This window comes from Halichoerus grypus, chromosome 3, assembly GCF_964656455.1.
Source record: "Halichoerus grypus chromosome 3, mHalGry1.hap1.1, whole genome shotgun sequence".
Lineage (NCBI taxonomy): Eukaryota > Metazoa > Chordata > Mammalia > Carnivora > Phocidae > Halichoerus > Halichoerus grypus.
In genome coordinates, this window is record NC_135714.1 from 57,515,689 (window position 1) to 57,533,676 (window position 17,988).

The 17,988-nt window shown below is 36.7% G+C and overlaps 1 protein-coding gene across 1 annotated transcript in view; it reads right to left on the bottom strand.

Moving 5' to 3' along the window:
- The window catches only part of ADAMTS3 (ADAM metallopeptidase with thrombospondin type 1 motif 3), a 531,886-nt gene that overhangs the window by 328,060 nt on the left and 185,838 nt on the right, over positions 1–17,988 (bottom strand). Inside the window, exon 5 of the mRNA XM_078068759.1 lies at positions 11,409–11,486. The gene's annotated coding sequence lies outside the window, so the exon portion shown is untranslated. The remainder of the gene's footprint in view (positions 1–11,408; positions 11,487–17,988) is intronic.

Genomic DNA, 17,988 nt, shown 5'->3' on the forward strand with positions numbered 1-17,988 from the left:
GTTAACTTTTTAATAATGACTGCATTGAACACAATTTTGGCTTGCAAAATTCCCAAAATTTTAACAATCAGCTCCTGTGAATTGGTTCAATTTTGACCTTAGATCGTTGGCAGAGAGAATATCTTACCCCCCCTTCTTCACTTACCATGACTACACTTACTACCCAGGGTAGAAAGCATGGAAGATTTCCATGAAATGAAAAATGCTCTCATAGTCTATGGTGCTCACCCAGTTAGAGCTAGCCCATACCACAGAGACCCAGATGGCAGACTTTCACCAAGCCTTCTTCTTTTGTGCTCCACTTCTCTTGACACACACTTCTTTGATCCTTATCACGCACAGTATGTTTTGAAAAAAAATTTTTTTTAATTTCTGAAAAATGCATTTACTATTGAAATATGAGCATATTCTGTGTTTACATTGTCAAACATTGCAGATGACAACTCTGTGGAGTAAATGGTTCCAGAACTGAAATGGAAAAAGTCCACAGCAATTGCAGATTATCCCAATTTCCTACACTCTGAAGAAAAAGTAAGACAAGTGAGGGAAAGAACCATGAGGATATAGCAGGTAACAGGCAATGAGGGCCCCTGCTCTGGGTCTACACTTGAGAGGACCCCACTCAGGCGTGCAGTCATGCTCTTCTCACTGGGCAAAACGTCTATAGGACCAAGGGAGGTGGCCACCAGAGTCCAGGCCTATCTGTTATAGACCACATTTCATGCTCAAATGGCCAAGCTCAGGGTCTGTGCAGGCCTTATCTCCAGATTCTCACCTCTGAGGTGAACCACTTCTGCACCCCTGGGGCAGATGTGTAGCCAAGAGGCTACTGGTTACCTAGTGGAGAGGAATTGGGATAGAACATGAACTTACAACGGGTTGTCCAAATGTATACACACAAGGTCCTTCACAGTGTAAGACAGACCAAGGTGGGAAGAGAAGGGTCAGACCATTGGCAAGGCCTCCATTTGTAGTCTCGCCAGGGCCATCAAATGGTAGAGGTGAGCCTGGGGAAGAATACTACAAATAGAGAGATCAGCAAGTAGAGATGTTTCTCATCCTGGTGTCAATCTTCTTAGTAACAACACAGAAATCACCATGGCTTCTCTCTTGACCCCATAGGTTAGCCATCTTTTCTATATCTATGACCACTGAAGAAAGATGGTACCACCGTGACCAACCCCAACCCTCTCTACCCTGGTTCCTGTCAAAGCTAATCTAGGAGTTCACATTCAGAATTTTTTTTTTAAATCAAGTCTCAGTTCCCAGGTTTGTTACCTAAGAGACTTCTGACCTGCACATTCTCATGATTAATTAGTTGTTTATTTGGGCCTCTCATAGGCTCCAACAATGCTCCATGTTCCGGTTTACTCCATATTCCTAGTGAAGCCTAAATCCTTTGGAAAATTCTCAATCCTAGCTTACGCTGATTTAGTGTTTCTGATGATAATCAGTTTGTTCCAGGGCACATATGCACCTCGTCAATGTGCATTGTTCCACACTGACTCTGAAAGGACCCCTGTGGGCATCGGCAATTGCTGCCTCCCATCAAGAAAGATCTGATTTCAGAGTCACTGCCATGTAGTGTTGGGCCTGTCTGTCATTGTTTTAAAAAGACCATACTCTAGTGTCTCATCACCATGTTTAGTACTCTGTTTTCTGAGGTCACCAACTCCTTGATACAAGCCAAAGAATCAAGACATTTTGTGCATCTGCTGCCAAGTGCCATAATTTTTATCTTGTTTGAAGTCGGTGAGATGAGCCCGAGAGATTTCTTATTTAATCTCACCTTCCTTAGCAAACTTGCAAGGCTCAGGATGGAAAGTGATACTTAAAAAAAAAGAAAAGAAAAGAAAATCTAAAGAGACATTAAACACTAAGCCATCATAGTCTTTTTGAGAGTAGACTTACTTCCCATGTGAGTATATAGATGAATATAAATATAAATATGTAATTTGTTTGTTGTAATATGTATACGCATATATGTAGTATATATAATATATACATATATATATAGTCATGTGTATGAATATTTGAGAGCAATGAAAAAAAATGGCACAGAACACAGAAGAGAGACCCTTTGGAACAAACCAGAGTATGACACATTTGTATTCTTTCCTAACTGGCTGAATGTCTCAAACAGGAAAGCAGTCTTCACAAGCAGAGCTCTTAGATGTCTCCTCCACTGCTCTTACAATTGCCCTCACTATCTCTAGTGAACTTTATGAACCACTGGGTGCCCATCCTCTGGAAAGGCTTCCCCTGTTGTCTAATTTGTAGTGTTCGAGTCCCCAGGGTGCTTTTTCATTGGAGCCTTTCTTATGGTCAGTTCCTGGAGGAATTAACTCAGCTTAATTTTAGTACCACACAGTAACACTTGTGCCTCTCTCAGTAACTTATTTTAAATCATCCTCTAAATGAGGAAATTCTCTGTAGGACCTTACTGTCACTAATTGCTCCCCAGTTGTAATCATCTTTGAAGGGAAACATCTGCTCTTGCCTTCAGGGTGAGGGCCTGGTTTGGGTTTTTTCTGGTCTCTCCCAGCCTTGATCTCCCTCTTCTTTACTTGGGGTTGTGTTGGTGAGGTAGATGATGATACCTTTTCATCTCCTGGGAATAAAACTCACGTAATTTAATCAATGAACAGTTGTTCAATTCACTTCTTTGATTTCTGTTTGTCCTACTGACATTGTTTGTAATCATTTGTAAGCATTTTGCTTACATTCCCTTTTCTTTGTTGTTTTAAATAGAAATTTCAAGTGGAGAGTAACCAAGTCTTTCTCCTCGTTATTTTAAAATCTAAGAAAAATAAACTTGCAAATCTATGTAACTTCATTAGCCATGACTGCCAAATGGTAGGATGTGGAAAACTGACTTTGTGTGTAATATTGTCTTAGAATGGCTAATGTGAAAATAAACAAACCATGGTTATAAAATTCACATTTTGCTCATAGTCTATAAAACCAAATTAAAAAGGTTTGTAATCATTGCTATTAATAGTTTGGGTACTTGTTGCAATTAAAGACCAATGATATTTAAAGCTATTTCATATAGACTATTTTATATATACCAAAGCCTGCTGCTTTATATATATATGTGTGTGTATATATATGTATATATATATATAACTTGGATGTACAGATTTGAATTAATCATAATATTTGGTTCCTGTATATATATGTATATATATATAACTTGGATGTACAGATTTGAATTAATCATAATATTTGGTTCCTGATATACTCTCACCACTGATCTATATATGGTCCCCCCTTGGTACACATGTATGAATATATTCTTAATAATATTAGCCTGTGTATTCCTACATCCATCATGAGAACTAGAATTTTAACAATAATTTATATATCCCTATGATTCTCCCTCATCCTGTTCCCCTTCAACTTCCACTCAAAGTAACTATTATCCTGAATCCCTTGCATATCATTCCCTTGTTTTTAAAAAAAATAAAAGTTTTGGGGCATATGGGTGGCTCAGTTGGTTAAGCATCCAACTCTTGATTTTGGCTCAGGTCAAAATCTCAGGGTCGTGAGACTGAGCCCCACATCAGGCTCCGTACTCAGCAGGAAGTTTGCTTGAAGATTCTCTCCCTCTGCCTCTTGCTCTCTCTCTCTCTCTCTCTCAAAATAAATAAATAAATAATAAATAAATCTTTTTTAAAAATTTAAATAAATAAATACTAAAGTTTTATTTTATAAGTATTCCTTTAGAAATATTGTTTATTTTTGTTGTTTTTAAGTTTTTAAATGTATATCATATTGTATATAATGTTCTGGAATTTTTTTTAACAAATATTATGTATTATATGAACATCCATCCATATTGTCAGTTGTAGATAAAACTTTTTTTCTATGTTTTGACTCTTTTAAAGCTTTTTTTCTTAATTTTTAAACTTTATATTCTTATAAATTGTTTTTTGAAGAATAAATGGATGACATATATCAGCTAAACACATTTGTATAGTATTGAAAATATTATTATTAAATTCAAATGAAGCTGGCCCAAGATGATAGCTAATATTATGCTTTCACTCTGAATGGAAAGAACAAGACAAATATCTTTAAGAAAGCAGTTTTGCCTCAAAACTGTTAGCTAATTAATTAATTAATACTAAGGTTTTTCAGCCATTCAAAAATATGAGATAAATTTTTTAAATGTATTTGAAGGATTATATCATTACCAGTATAGTTTAGCTTTCTACTAAACTATATTAACCAAAACATGAAACCAAAATCTTTAAACATCATGAGCCGAGGGCAAAAGTGCGATACAGGGGCCAAGCCCGTCCACCATCCTGCTGTGCCTGTGCTATAGTCCGTACGGACGGCTGGTGCAGCTCTTGAGTGCACGTGGTGAGAGGCTCTTTGTTGTATAAACAGCGAGAGGTCAACTTCCCAAATGGCACCTGCAAATCTAAATAATGCTCTCTTTCTGTATACATGCCTTCGATAGCGCCCTCTCTCAGTGATGCTCAGCTTGACCGTGTGACATACTCTGACCAATGGGGAGTACAAGCTTTACTCAAATAGCTATTTGAAAAAAAGTACTTGCACGTTTCCTTTTCCTCCCTTGGAACCCTGTCTCTGCCATGAGACCTGATCATCATAGCCCACCTGCCTACCTATAACCTGGTGAGAAAAAAAATAGTTACTGTTTTAAGTCACTAAGTTTTGGAGGGCTTTTTGTTGTTGTTTTGTTCTTGATGTTTATGATTTCTAACTGTGTGCCCCTCAAAGTGGTCTTCTTAGGTTCATCAGCCTGGAAGTTGTTGGGCAGTAATTGCTTTCTCTCTCAAACTCCACCCATGCTCCTTAAACAAATATTCTAGGATAGTTTTCCAGACTTTGGGGCCAATGTCTTCTCACTTATTTTTCCTACCCACAGTTCTCTGTCTGCTTTTTCTGTCATAGCTTCTTAATCCTTCTACTCCCATCTCCTAGTCAATTCTCCCTGTTGCTTTCTTAACAGATCTTGATGGCACATTATAAACAGACCCAAAGGATTAACTACCAAAAAGCTGGTTTGTCTTTCTTTGAAGTCAAAGAGAGAGGCTTACTTCTCAAATGCTCCCAGAAGTGAAGACAGAGCTTGGGTGTTGAGATGGGAGTTAGAGGGGTGGGGGAAATACTGAGGCTCTCGGAATGCTCAGATCCCGCCAATGAAAAGAATAAGAAAGACAAAAAAGGTAAATAACCAAATTAGAACAAGTTGAATATTTTTTATCCTTCTATACAAGTACTTTTTGAAGGTATATGTAATCTAAATTTCATGTTAATAACAATGATTCATATCTTAAAAGACTTTATCTTCCTATGAGTTTCACCTATTTATGTTTACTAATGCTCAGATAGTATGTCACATGTGTCACCACCATCCTGTCCGTCACATTAAGTACTTGGAATCTGACTCATTCTTCCTGCTTCCACTCACTCCTCCATGTCTACTGCCTATGAAGTTATTTGAGGCTGCCTTAACATTGAAAGTATGGTGGGAAGCACAGAAAGATTTCTAATGATTGTGCTAGGACTACTATCTCCTGATTCTCCTGATATTACTAACTCCAGGGTGCTATATTTGAGCAGAGGTGGGGGGAATAGTCTTCTTTCTACTACTGTCTCATCCAGATTACTGTGTGCTGCCCAAAAAGCCCTCCTTGATGTCACAAGGTCAGGATTTGCTTCAAGTCTCTCTTTCCTTAAGTCTCAGAAAAAATTCCATGACATTGTACTAGGATACAAGTACTTAAAACAGACACCTTACCGCCTTCTGCTGTAGCCCATCCCATTCTCCTCTTTGGCAGTCAGTCTTTCCCTTACTAATCAATCATGCAACTAGATACCTTCAGACCACCCATGATATTAGCTCATTAAATTTTCCTGTGTTTGCATGAATCTGTGGTAGATGCAACTTGGGCTCAAGGTGGGGTGGAACCCCCCCTTTATATTGCTTAGGAGAATTTTAATATGCTGTTACTGTACACATCACATTAATACTATTCTTTCATCTTCATGCTCTCACCAAATAAAAAGATCATCATAGAAATGGATAGGTCTGAGTAATTTCCAATATCTCATTAAACTTTTTAGTCATCATCCCTCTGGGCTTAAACTGTGAAGATAGAAAGGAACTCAAATAACCTCCCACATCTCTGCTCCCCAACAAACCTACCACCCCCTGCATAGTGTGTGGTATGTAGAAGGCACTTAATACCTATCTGATGAAGGAAGGCATGTGCAAATCCTCCCTACCCATCCACTTCCGATTCAAGTAACATGAAGGCAGCAGAAGTGGAAAAAGGGAAAAGAAATAAATTTAAAATGGAAAGAACGTCTGTTGAAGGTGCCCAGAGAATTCACAAACACTAAATGCAGGAGACGGTATGATGGTTGCCAACATAGAACCAGAATGCATTGTTCTCTTCTCTTTCCCACCTCAAGCTCTGTATCCCCCTTTGTACAACCAGTGACTGGGTTGGGGAAAGAATTATAACTACAGCCAGCTTTGCTTTTGTTCCAATTTTTCCAAATTCTTATCCCACTCTACTTGTTTAGTGTTTATTTCAACATACTCTATTTCACCACAGTATTCATCAACATTTTCCCTTTAATAGCCAATGGCAAGACTGCCTTCATGGAGAAAATAAGGAAAAGTCTCCTTTTCTAGAGCTCAAAATGATGTACTGCAGAGGGAAATGACCTCTTATACCTTTATACAATAAAAATGCTTAAGAATTTTTTTAATATTAGCTGAGGTCTTACAAAAGGAAAAGAAAATAGAAACTAATTGGGTCTTGGAAATGATAATGGAGCTGCTCAGACAGCCAGAACAGGGGACATATTCCAGCTTCCTCTGGGATAGCCCAAATTGGCCAGGGTCAGATTTACAAAAGAAAATCCAGGTGATTTATTTGTGACTTCTAGTCTAGTGCTTTTGAAACCCAAACCATTTTGGATATTTTTTTATAACATATTAGAAAGCAAATTCCAAATGTCTTCAGTTGACAGTCCTAGTTTAAGGCTCCCTATACCTGTTTTTGAAACTACAGAGTTTTACCTTTATAGACTGTATACAGGGAAATCCCTATTTTCATTGTATGTATTACAAAGTTATGTCATTCCTTGTAATACACTTGGAGCAATTTAAATTTTCTTTTAGAACTTATAGACATTGGTGGATCAAAGAATCTGACCTTAAGCAAACAACTCTGTAAATTTAAAGAGTTTAGAATGCTAGTTCTAGAAGACTCCAAGGAGGTTGCTTTGCCAAGCCAAGGAATATCTTTGCTTTCTACTGAGTATATTATCTTCTCTTACACTCCTTGCCCAAATCTTATACCCAAATCACCCACTGATTATTTCAGTGGTCTATATTTCAGGCATTTAGGATTTCTTCATCATTTCCAGGTTCACCTATCTTTTTTTTTTGGTTTATTTTTTAAGACTTTATTAATTTATTTGTCAGAGAGAGAGAGAGAGTGCACAAGCAGGGGGAGCGGCAGGCAGAGGGAGAAGCAGGTTCCCCACTGAGCAGGGAGCCCGATGCCGGACTCAATTCCAGGACCCTGGGATCATGACCTGAGCCGAAGGCAGATGCTTAATGACTGAGCCACCCAGGTGCCCCAGGTTCACCTATCTTTATGTCACCTCCCACAATAGTGAGGTAGCTCTTCCCATTCCCAGATACCACTTTTCTACCCTCTACTCCCAGATAGCTGAGAAATCTGTGGCTAAAAATAATAGCAAAAACTCATAAAAATATAATATCAAAGGGCTTGAAGACTAGAAGCATTTTTTAAATTATTCAGTCCACTATCTCAATTATATTGAGGACATGAGGCTTCATAGAATCAAGTAGCTTGTTCAGATTATACCTAAAAAGTAGATCATTGCCACTAAAAAACATGACCTTCGCAAAGAACCTACACCTTTGTGTTTTAAGCTACTTCAGTTACTTAATCATATAACTTAACCAATCAAACATTAGATGTTTGCAGAACCTCATGCAGTAGCTAAACAAATATAAAGTAACACTTGTCTATATGCCTCTCTCCACTCTGAATGATATATCCTCAGCAAAACTAAGATATCAAAAAAGACCTTAATAATATACAAATGACAATTTAAAACCTTAACATCTATGATGTCTATGTACTTTCTATGCCAAATACTTTACATGTCTTGTTTATGAATCTTCATGATATTCTTAGGAAATAAGTATACTAAGTATAAGAAAACTGAGGATTAGAGAGGTCAAGTGATTTGCTTAGGATCACACAGACAGTAAGTGACAGAGATAGGATTTGAACCCTAGTTTTCTCGATTCCAGAATCCATAGTCTTAACCACTATGCAAGTAGTTTGCTTATAGCCCTCTCCCTGAGATTTTTCAGGACTTTTTTAATGTTGATTTACATACAAGCTTACTTTTCAGTTCAGAAAAGATCAGGAACTACAAAATAAAAGGAGTAGGACCCTGTACCACATAACAGCAGTAAGGATTAATTGACAGAGCAGATTCTCAGAAGATACTAGCTGAGGTGGTTTTGAATTTCTGAAAATCTCCCCATAAAACTGTATGGAGCAATAACAATGGCAAAACCAAAAATCCATAGACATCACCTCCCACAAAACTAGGGACAAGCTATCCTCACATAAGCTGGTAGAATCAAACCACTACCTGAACTGCTTTATCAGTGTCTATGTAAGAAGAATTGGGGGGAAGGAAATAAGGCATATGATGTTCATGAGATAGAGGAACCCCAAATCAGCAAAAGCACAATGGGCTATTCTGAGAACAGTAGCTGAAACAGCAGTTTGGCGGGTTCCACTTTTTGGGTTAGTACAAGGAGAGCACTACAACAGAAGTTTGTACAGAAGAGAAGGTTGTGGTTCTGTACTAAAACAAACAAAAGAACAGGGACCTCTAGGCCTATGAGCTGGAGAAGCTAACCTGGCCTACTTCTCCTGCCTATAAGTTCAGAAAAATCCATTTCACTTGAAGTGAAAAAGATCACAGTGGAATTCAAAACAAAGGTATCATAACAAAAACAAAGGTGGGTGGGGAGGAACACTGTCCCTACAGTGTTCATATACTTTCCTCTTCTCTCACATTTTGATAGTTGTAGTGAATCTATATCATCAGAGCATGTAGCCACTTCATACTATATTACTTCCTTATACTATCCATTAATCTGAAGTTTATTCTCTAGCATATTCCTCAAGAAGTGTTCATGAGAACAACATTCTCTGAGTCCTTGCTTACAGTACAAAAAGCATAGCAGGAAGATATATCAATCAGACATAGGTACACTGTAATACCATATTTTGAAGCAATTTCTTAATTTCTTACAGACACCAATAAAATGACAGACGGTATGAAAAACAACTTAAATCTGAATGAGGAAAACTCCAAAATGAGGTGACTGAAGAGAAGGAAGATTTGAAGAGAGCTGACAAAACTCAGGAAAGAATTATAATAATAGAAATAATTATTTCAGAAATGAAAACTAAATTAGGTGCAATACAAGAGTGAATAAACACAATGGTAACTACTTCAAGAGACCTATCAGATGGAAAACTATTCAAGCAAAATGGACAGATTTAGAAGATAGATAAATAAAATCTAACACACATGTAAATGTGTATGTTTAAGTGTGTATAATAGGAGTTGAAGAAAAAAAACTGAATACAACAAATATTAAAAACCAAAAAAAAAAAACCCTCAAAACCCCAACACCAAACACTTTTTTGAAACAACAGTAAAAAAAAAAAAAGTTAAAACTGCATTTTGAAATGGCATACTTCATATCTGGGAAAACCAACACAAAACAGTTAATATCAAGATATATTCTACTAAAAGTACTGGACTTTCAAAGAAAAGAAAAATGCCCTGGACATGCAGCCAAGGAGACAAGACTCCCATAAAGGTAAGAAAATGATATCATCATCATATTTTTCAACAGAAATTCTTTATTCCAGAAGACAATGGAGTAATAAATTTATGATTTTCTTTTTTTTTTTTAAAGAGATTTATTTGTTTATTTTAGAGAGAGAGAGAGACAGAGAGAGAGTGCAAGCAGGGGGAAGGGTAGAGAGAGAGGGAGAGGGAAAGAGAGAGAAAATCTCAAGCAGACTCCCCACTGAGCAGAGAGTCTGATGAGAGGCTCCATCTCATGACCCTGAGATCATGAGCTGGGCTGAAACCAAGAGTCGGACACTTAACCAACTGAGCCACCCAAGTGCCCCCCAAATTTATGATTTTCAAGGAAAGTGTGAGCAAAGAACTTTAATCAAATTGAAACTTTATAAAGGCCTAAAGGCCTTTTAGGATAAGCAAGGACTCAGAGAATGTTGTTCTCATGAACACTTCTTGAGGAATGTGCTAGAGAATAAACTTCAGATTAATGGATAGTATAAGGAAGTAATATAGTATGAAGTGGCTACATGCTCTGATGATATAGATTCACTACAACTATCAGAATGTGAGAGAAGAGGAAAGTATATGAAAAGTAGAACAAGCTCACTGATTTTTCTTATAGCAAATAAGTAATTATGTTAATGTAATTGAGAACCAGGATTTTTGATGTGAAATAAATGAGGCATTTATTTAAGATTAATAAGGTTAATCTTAAATAAATTCAGATTTATGTTGTTTATCATATTGTCTACCATTTTATTGGTATCTTTAAGAAATTAAGAAACTTAATTAAAACTCTGCAGCTCTGTTATGGACTGAATGTTTGTTACCCCAAAATTCATAGGTTGAGTCAATGTGCAGATTTTGGAAATATAATATCAAAGGCTCAATATTATGGTATTTGGAGATGGAGTCTTTGGGAGGTAATTAGGGTTAGATTAGATCAGGGAGTGGGGCCCTCATGATGAGATTCATGGCCTTATAAGAAGTCTCTTTCTCTCTCTCTCTCTCTCTCTCTCTCTCTCTTTCTGTCTCTGAATGCACCAAGGAAAGACCGTGTTAGTTCATAGCAAAAAGGCAGCAGTGTGCAAGCCAGGGAGAGTTCTCCCTAGAACTCAGCTATGCTGGCACCTTGATCTCAAACTTGCAGCCTCCAGAACTGTGAGAAAGTAAATTTCTGTTGTGTAAGCCACACAGTCTGTGGTATTTTGTTATGGCAGCCCAAGCTAAGACAACTCCAAAATATGATCTGGATAATATTCTAATGAACTTATACTACATTTTAATCTTTCATATATATATATTATTATATATATAACAATATATATAATCTTTTATCTTTTAATCTTTCATAATTATATATTATATATAATATATATATAATCTTTTCATATATATATATATATATATGTAATCTAAACTCTGTGCATTGAATCTCCCTAGAAACAATGACAACCCAATGACAAAGAGAATACCTGTTATCCTGATTATTCTCTGTACTGTTTTCCACTAAAAGGAACCAGAGCCCCTTGAAGAAATAGCTGATTCCACATCTAAGAAAGAAAAATGCAATATGAGTTAGAGCATCTAGTCATGCCAGAAAGCAAGGAGGCCATCAAAGTCTCCTGAGGTTAAGTCTAAAGAATTCGTAAACCATCCTCAAGAGGCTCCCATGGGTGACAATAGAAATAATTTGAACATTAATAAAAATAATAACTAGAAAACATTGATACATACATTCATTTTTTTTACATGTAAATTCATATGTTCATTTTGATCTTATAAAGGACCCTGATTGGTCCTGAAGGATATTAGGGAACAATTCATTATTTTGAAAACAGTGAAAAAAAAGAAAAAGAATAAAGCATTTATCATGTCTTCCTACACAAACATCAAGCAAATATTTAATGAGGAAAATTTTCTCTTTAAAGAAATACTCCCAGATAATAAATGAAGAAGAAAAGATAGAATTTTCACTCTCATTGATACTAAAAAATCCAGGTAGTGATCATTAAAGGTTGGTAACAGCACAAGAGAGACAACCAAATATCATGTACCCCCTGATTAAAAAAAAGAACATACCATCTATGAAGTAGTTTTGCAAAAATAAACAAAGAATTGAACCTGAATCTTACCAATCCTCTAGAAAGAAATAACACATTTCAGGAAAAACAAGGGACAGAGGAGCATATGAAATGATACTATAGAGATGCAATTAGCAAAATCCAGACTATGAGAAACTACAGAACATAAAATCTGGTATCTTTAATAAAAAGACAAGGGAAGGGAAACCTCTATAAATAAAAGAGACACACCAACCAATCACAATGTGTGAATATCATTTGGATCCAATTCAAAACTATGTATTTATAGTCGCACATGTGTCCCTTGAGGTCATAAGCATAATGCAGGCAAATTGACTGAATTGGGGGGCGGGTAGCAAACCAGGAAAATACACAGAAGAAAAAAGTTAATATTTTAAAATAATATACAGCAATATATGCTAAGAAGAGTACCTGGCATATAGGGAAATAACTAAGTAAGCATTAGGTAATATAATGAAAACAGCTAATAAATATAGCCCTTATTGTGTACCAGGCAGTGATCTATGTATAATTTTTTAAAAATATTACCACATCTAATCCTCACAGCAACTCTATGAAATAGGTACCAGTATTGGTTTTATTTTACAGATGAGGAAACCACGGCACGCCTGTATTAAGTAACTTGCTTGGGATGAGCTAGTTGATGATGAAGTCAGATTGGAGGTCAAGCAGCCTGGTATCAGAAACTGCTCTTCACTACCACATTATACTACTCCTTATAATAAATGTTAGCACGCATTTTCTTAGGAAGGGGACCAGATCATATTTTTATTTTATATTTTCTATAGTATAGTACTTGTTGGATGTAAATGAATAAGATTCAACTCTGATCATCAGTCCCTTGTGCTCTGGCCCAAGGGAAAAGGGAAGCAAGGGACTGTGGTTTCTTCTCTCCCCCCCAACAGTGGAGTTGAAAGTTGGAGGACTTTCAAAACTGATTTTAAGCAAAACAGTAGAGGTCGAAGTCAGAGTACCTTTTCCAAATGGACTGTTAGAGGAAGAAGATGTGTTGGATAGGTCAGGAGCCAAAGTGCAAGTTTTTATCTTCTTTACTATTTTTCTGTGATAAAATTGTTTCATGCATCCATAAGTACGGGTTGGAATTCTTTGGAATAAATACCAGATTGAGATATGAAGTAAAGATAGAATGCAATACCTGCTTCAAATAATCTTCAATATTTGAAGAAATACGTTGGTATGTTTATCCAAATCTGCCTTACCTTTTACCATGGCCACAAAACTAGGAATTCTATTTAACTTATAAAATACAGTATTTGGTAACCATATTTTACCAAACAGTATTTGGTAATTGTTGTTGTTGTTGCTGCTGTTAATCAAGATTGAATTTATTTTGCCAGTAGCTTAAATGAAACCAACTGTATTTATGGAAAATAGAGTATATACTGATTTTTTTTAGGGCTTGTCCTCCCAGTAGGTGGAGCTATAATGCTAGTAGACTGGGACAAGCAATCCTGACTCTGTTTCCTCTTTCTAAATCTGAGCACAGTAATGGAACGGCTCAAGCTTAGCCTAGAGATACCTTGCCCCAATATTTGTTCGGTATGTTGGTTCTCAGCCCTCGTTGTGGGTCAAACTCATTTAGGTTGTTTTTTTTTTTTTTTTTTAAGTTGCAAATACTTAGGGGTACCCTAGGAAATGGGTATTTTTTTAAAACAGTACTCCCATGACTATTTTACAGCCAAGATTAACAAGCTCTGGCCTGGTAGAGGAAAGAAAACACATTCAGAAGTAAGAACACAGAGGAGCAGTAATATCATAAAATAAAAGCCTTTTATAACAAGCATTTGTGAGTTTCAGCATGTCATCCGATAGACAAAACTGCAGACAATGTTTTTCATTTATAAAAACATGGTTCTGTTTGCCTAATTTTTGGAAAGTAAGAGATTTTGGTTTTATATTTTAAAAAATCTCTTCCTCAGGCCTGAAAAAAATGTGTCGAGTTTTTAAGAGCAACCGTGTATTACAGGCAATCTGTTAGTGTGCACCTCCCACGGCCCCTTGCCTTTTCCAATCAATTGAAGTTTGCCAGAAGCAGCAAACGAATACGGTGATTTCTGGAAGCTCTTTTCAGTTGTCCCATAACAAGCACTTTTTACTTTCTATGGCAGCTAAAAGACAGATCTTTGCCACACAGAGAAAGGTGATATTACTATTAAGCGCACGGGATGAAAAAGGCAAGCGTGCAGGCATTTGAGAGGTAGCCTCAATCTCTACCTTGACGTGTGGTTTTCATGGTTGTATAGGAAACACCCAAATTCTGTTTCCACCATGACATTGCCAACAGAGCCTCACTTACTGTGAAGCTGATAAAACGTAACCTTCGGGGTCTCTCCCTTGCACAATCCATGCTAAGGCCACGTGAGGAGCCCTAGAAATGTGTAAAAAAAAAAAAATTGCAAAATGTAAGATATTTTCACTGCAGTTGATGAATTCACCAGGGACTCTTGCCACTCGAATTTCTCGTCTGTCACACTTCCCCTTATATTGGGTGGTATTGGAAGAGCCACAAGCATTTTGGGCATCTGGCTAAGAGCGATGTGAAGACAGTTCGTTTGGTTTAGTGGGATATATGTCTGTGGTTTGCAGGCATTTCCGTGTATCCTAAGTTATTGGTAGCAAGGTCTCCTATGTTAGTAAGTAGCAGAGCTAGGATTCACACTTGGCTTTGTCTGACTTTATAATGCTCTTAACATTTCCATTAGACTGCCCTTCATATGCTTAATGATCCACCAACAGACCTTTTTATGATTGTTTATCTTCAAGCTCCTTCCAGGAAGTGATATTATTTCCCTACTCCTCTCTGGCTCTGAGACATTTTTTTTACACCTCTTTGTCCCCTCCTATCTTACCTGCACACTCTACTCCATCCAAACTGGACTGCTCGCCTATTCTGAAACATACTTTGCTCTTTCTCTTTCTTTGTCTAATTATTTTATTTCGCTGGTTCTTGTTGATTTCTTGTTGATTTGACATAAGACACTGACATTGACAAAGAAAATACAAAACTTACATGTCACTACAATGAGGATATCAATGACACATTAGTTAATGAGTACCAATTCAGAGAGTATTTACAAATAATCATTATACACAAAAAAAACTTGAAATCCCATAGCTCATGTATGAAGGAAATATGAGTGAGGTTTTCCCCGATTTGACAATTTACATGACATTTCTAATAAGTTATGAAGCTGAGAGAAAATTTTCTATTAGTCATAAAAAACAATTTTATTAATCATTCTAAAAGAAAAATTAAATTATCTTTCTATCCTTTGTATAAAAGATGTTTTTACAAAATTGACTTCATATGAAAAGGCAGTATGAATTGTTACGTTATTTTTCTAGATGTTGTAACACTTATGCTATGTGTCAGCTTTGTAAAATTTGTAATTTGTTGTATTTTTATTTTAAATAGCTATTCACTTCTGTAACTTAATATTTTACATATAATTATGTATTCTTTTTCTTAAAAGGGGGCCCCCTAAATTTTGTAAGCCTCCAGCCCCACAAAACTTAGAATTACCCCAGAATGACAGTAAAGTGTTAATTAGTAAAATATGTGTTATCAAGTTAAATGAGTTTATCCATTCACATCACAAACCCAAAATGTCAATTATTGGAGAAGTTATTAAAATTTAAAATTGAATGGAGAGTTTGCCTGGTTGCCTCTTGCTGTTTCTAGAGCTATGTATCCATATCCACTATCTATATTCTCCCTCTTTACACAAAATACTCTCCTGAACAGGTACCAGATACACAAACATCTTAGATAATTTTGAGTAAAAAGTGGCTACAATCTTCTTGAAAAAGAAATCATCGTGAATGCCAGCATTTGGTATATTAATTGTTCTCTTTTTGTTTTTTGTTTTTTTAAGATTTTTGTTTATTTATTTGACAGAGAGAGACAGCGAGAGAGGGAACACAAGCAGGGGGAGTGGGAGAGGGAGAAGCAGGCTTCCCGCCGAGCAGGGAGCCCGATGCAGGGCTCGATCCCAGGACCCTGGGACCATGACCTGAGCCGAAGGCAGACGCTTAACGACTGAGCCACCCAGGCACCCCTATTAATTGTTCTCTAAAGGAAGACAATATAAATGCCATAAAAATATATTGCCACTCTTACTACCCTCCCCTTACAACTGACTGATTCTTTGGATGGCTGTATACTAATAGTTAATATTGTAAGGAAAATGGAAATACTTTACTTAAAGAAACAAAAAGAAAATAGGACTAGGTAATAAATGGAAGAAAAGTGAGTAGCTGAATATTGTGTACATGGAGGAAAATCTGGAAAAAGTATGCATATATAAAAATATATATACTTAACATGGGATACAGGACTCACTTCCCTTTGGAGAATAAATTATATGGTCAAACTTTCACCCTATTTTTTCCACTGATACATATTTGAAAAAGTGATTTTCATTTTCCTCCTAGCTTCACAAAAATCTTTATTATTATTCCAACTTTGTTCATTTTGGCATTTGTAAATTTTTTAAACAAAGTTGAGAAGTGCTAAATTAATGAGTAGTAGCTTATTTCTAGAATATCTAAAGGCAGGAAATGCCTAAGCATTTGGGGCTCTTCCATCCACTGGATTACTTTCAAAGAGAAGATCAGGAAAAGATGATATAACCTGCTAAATAGACTTCTTTCAGGAGATCAGAAAGAGAGCTATTGTCAGATCCTGTCTGATAAAGCATTTCAAGAGGAGGATTGAGCAAAGATAGAAAGAAGGCTAGATACAACCTTCTTATAGTCTAAGTAGTCCTGGAAAGGAAGGATCATCTTCAAGAAACTAGACAACAGGAAGCAGCAAACCAAGTAAAGATGCCTTCTGGGGCCAATCTAGTCAATCCAAGTAAAGAGAGGGAAGTAACCCATTTCATCTGTTAGACATAGAAAGAAACAGGCTCCATATGGCTTGGAGGGTTGGAATAGAGTCTTTCAATTAGAAGTAGATGAAAGATAGGTCTTGAAGGCCTTTTTATTCTTAGAACCACCAAAACTTATAAGTCCAAATTTTTTTCTCATATAGTCAGAGGCCCTGGAACCTTGAAATCTGTGGTTCTGGATTCAGAACTGGGGAGCGACATCCAGGAAGCCTAATTAAAAACAAGGGAAACATTTCTAGTTTCTCATTCTTCCCCTCAGCCCCCCGCTAGCCCTTCCCAATTCCTCTCCCCTCTTTTGATCCTGGTGCAAAGAAGGTTCAAGTCAAAACAATAAATTGGTCAAACAACCTATCAATAATAAGGTAGTATGCTTAAAAAGAATATCTAGCTTTTAAGTAAAAGATTCTAGAATGTGAAATCTGAAGGTGGATACAAAGTTCAGGTCTAAAAATAGTTAGGTAATGGAAACTGGAGCAATTCCCTGAGCAAACTGGTAACTGCCCCAGATTTTATTATATCCCACTGGAGTGTGGGTCAGATGGTGCCCTAATGGCTTAAGGCTAACTGTATGAGTGACACCTTTAATAGCAAGGCTACTAGTACTTAACCCATTTTTGCATCACAGATCTCTTTGAAAATATCATGAAAGCTTCTGATCGTCAATCTACCCCAATAGGCATATTCATTTACACACAAAATTGTGCATTCTCCTTAAAGTTCAAAGGCCACAGCTCATGAAGTGCTATAAACAGTATTAGTGCCAAAAAAAGTCAAAAGCAAACATGAAATCAAGAAATAACTCAGTTGGGACAAGAGTGTTAAACTCTTAATATCTTAAAAGAAAAAGCCATCCATGTCACCGTGGCTGCCCTCCAGCTACCAGTGAGAAATGGTAGTCATGGCAACACCTGCACTTGTGAGTATCTCAGCCGTCACGGAAATATTTGATTTATACACCTATCATTTCCCTCAAGATCTGATGATGTGAAGGCCAGAATGCCAAGGAGAGGAAGAACCTGTAGCTATTTCACCAGGAG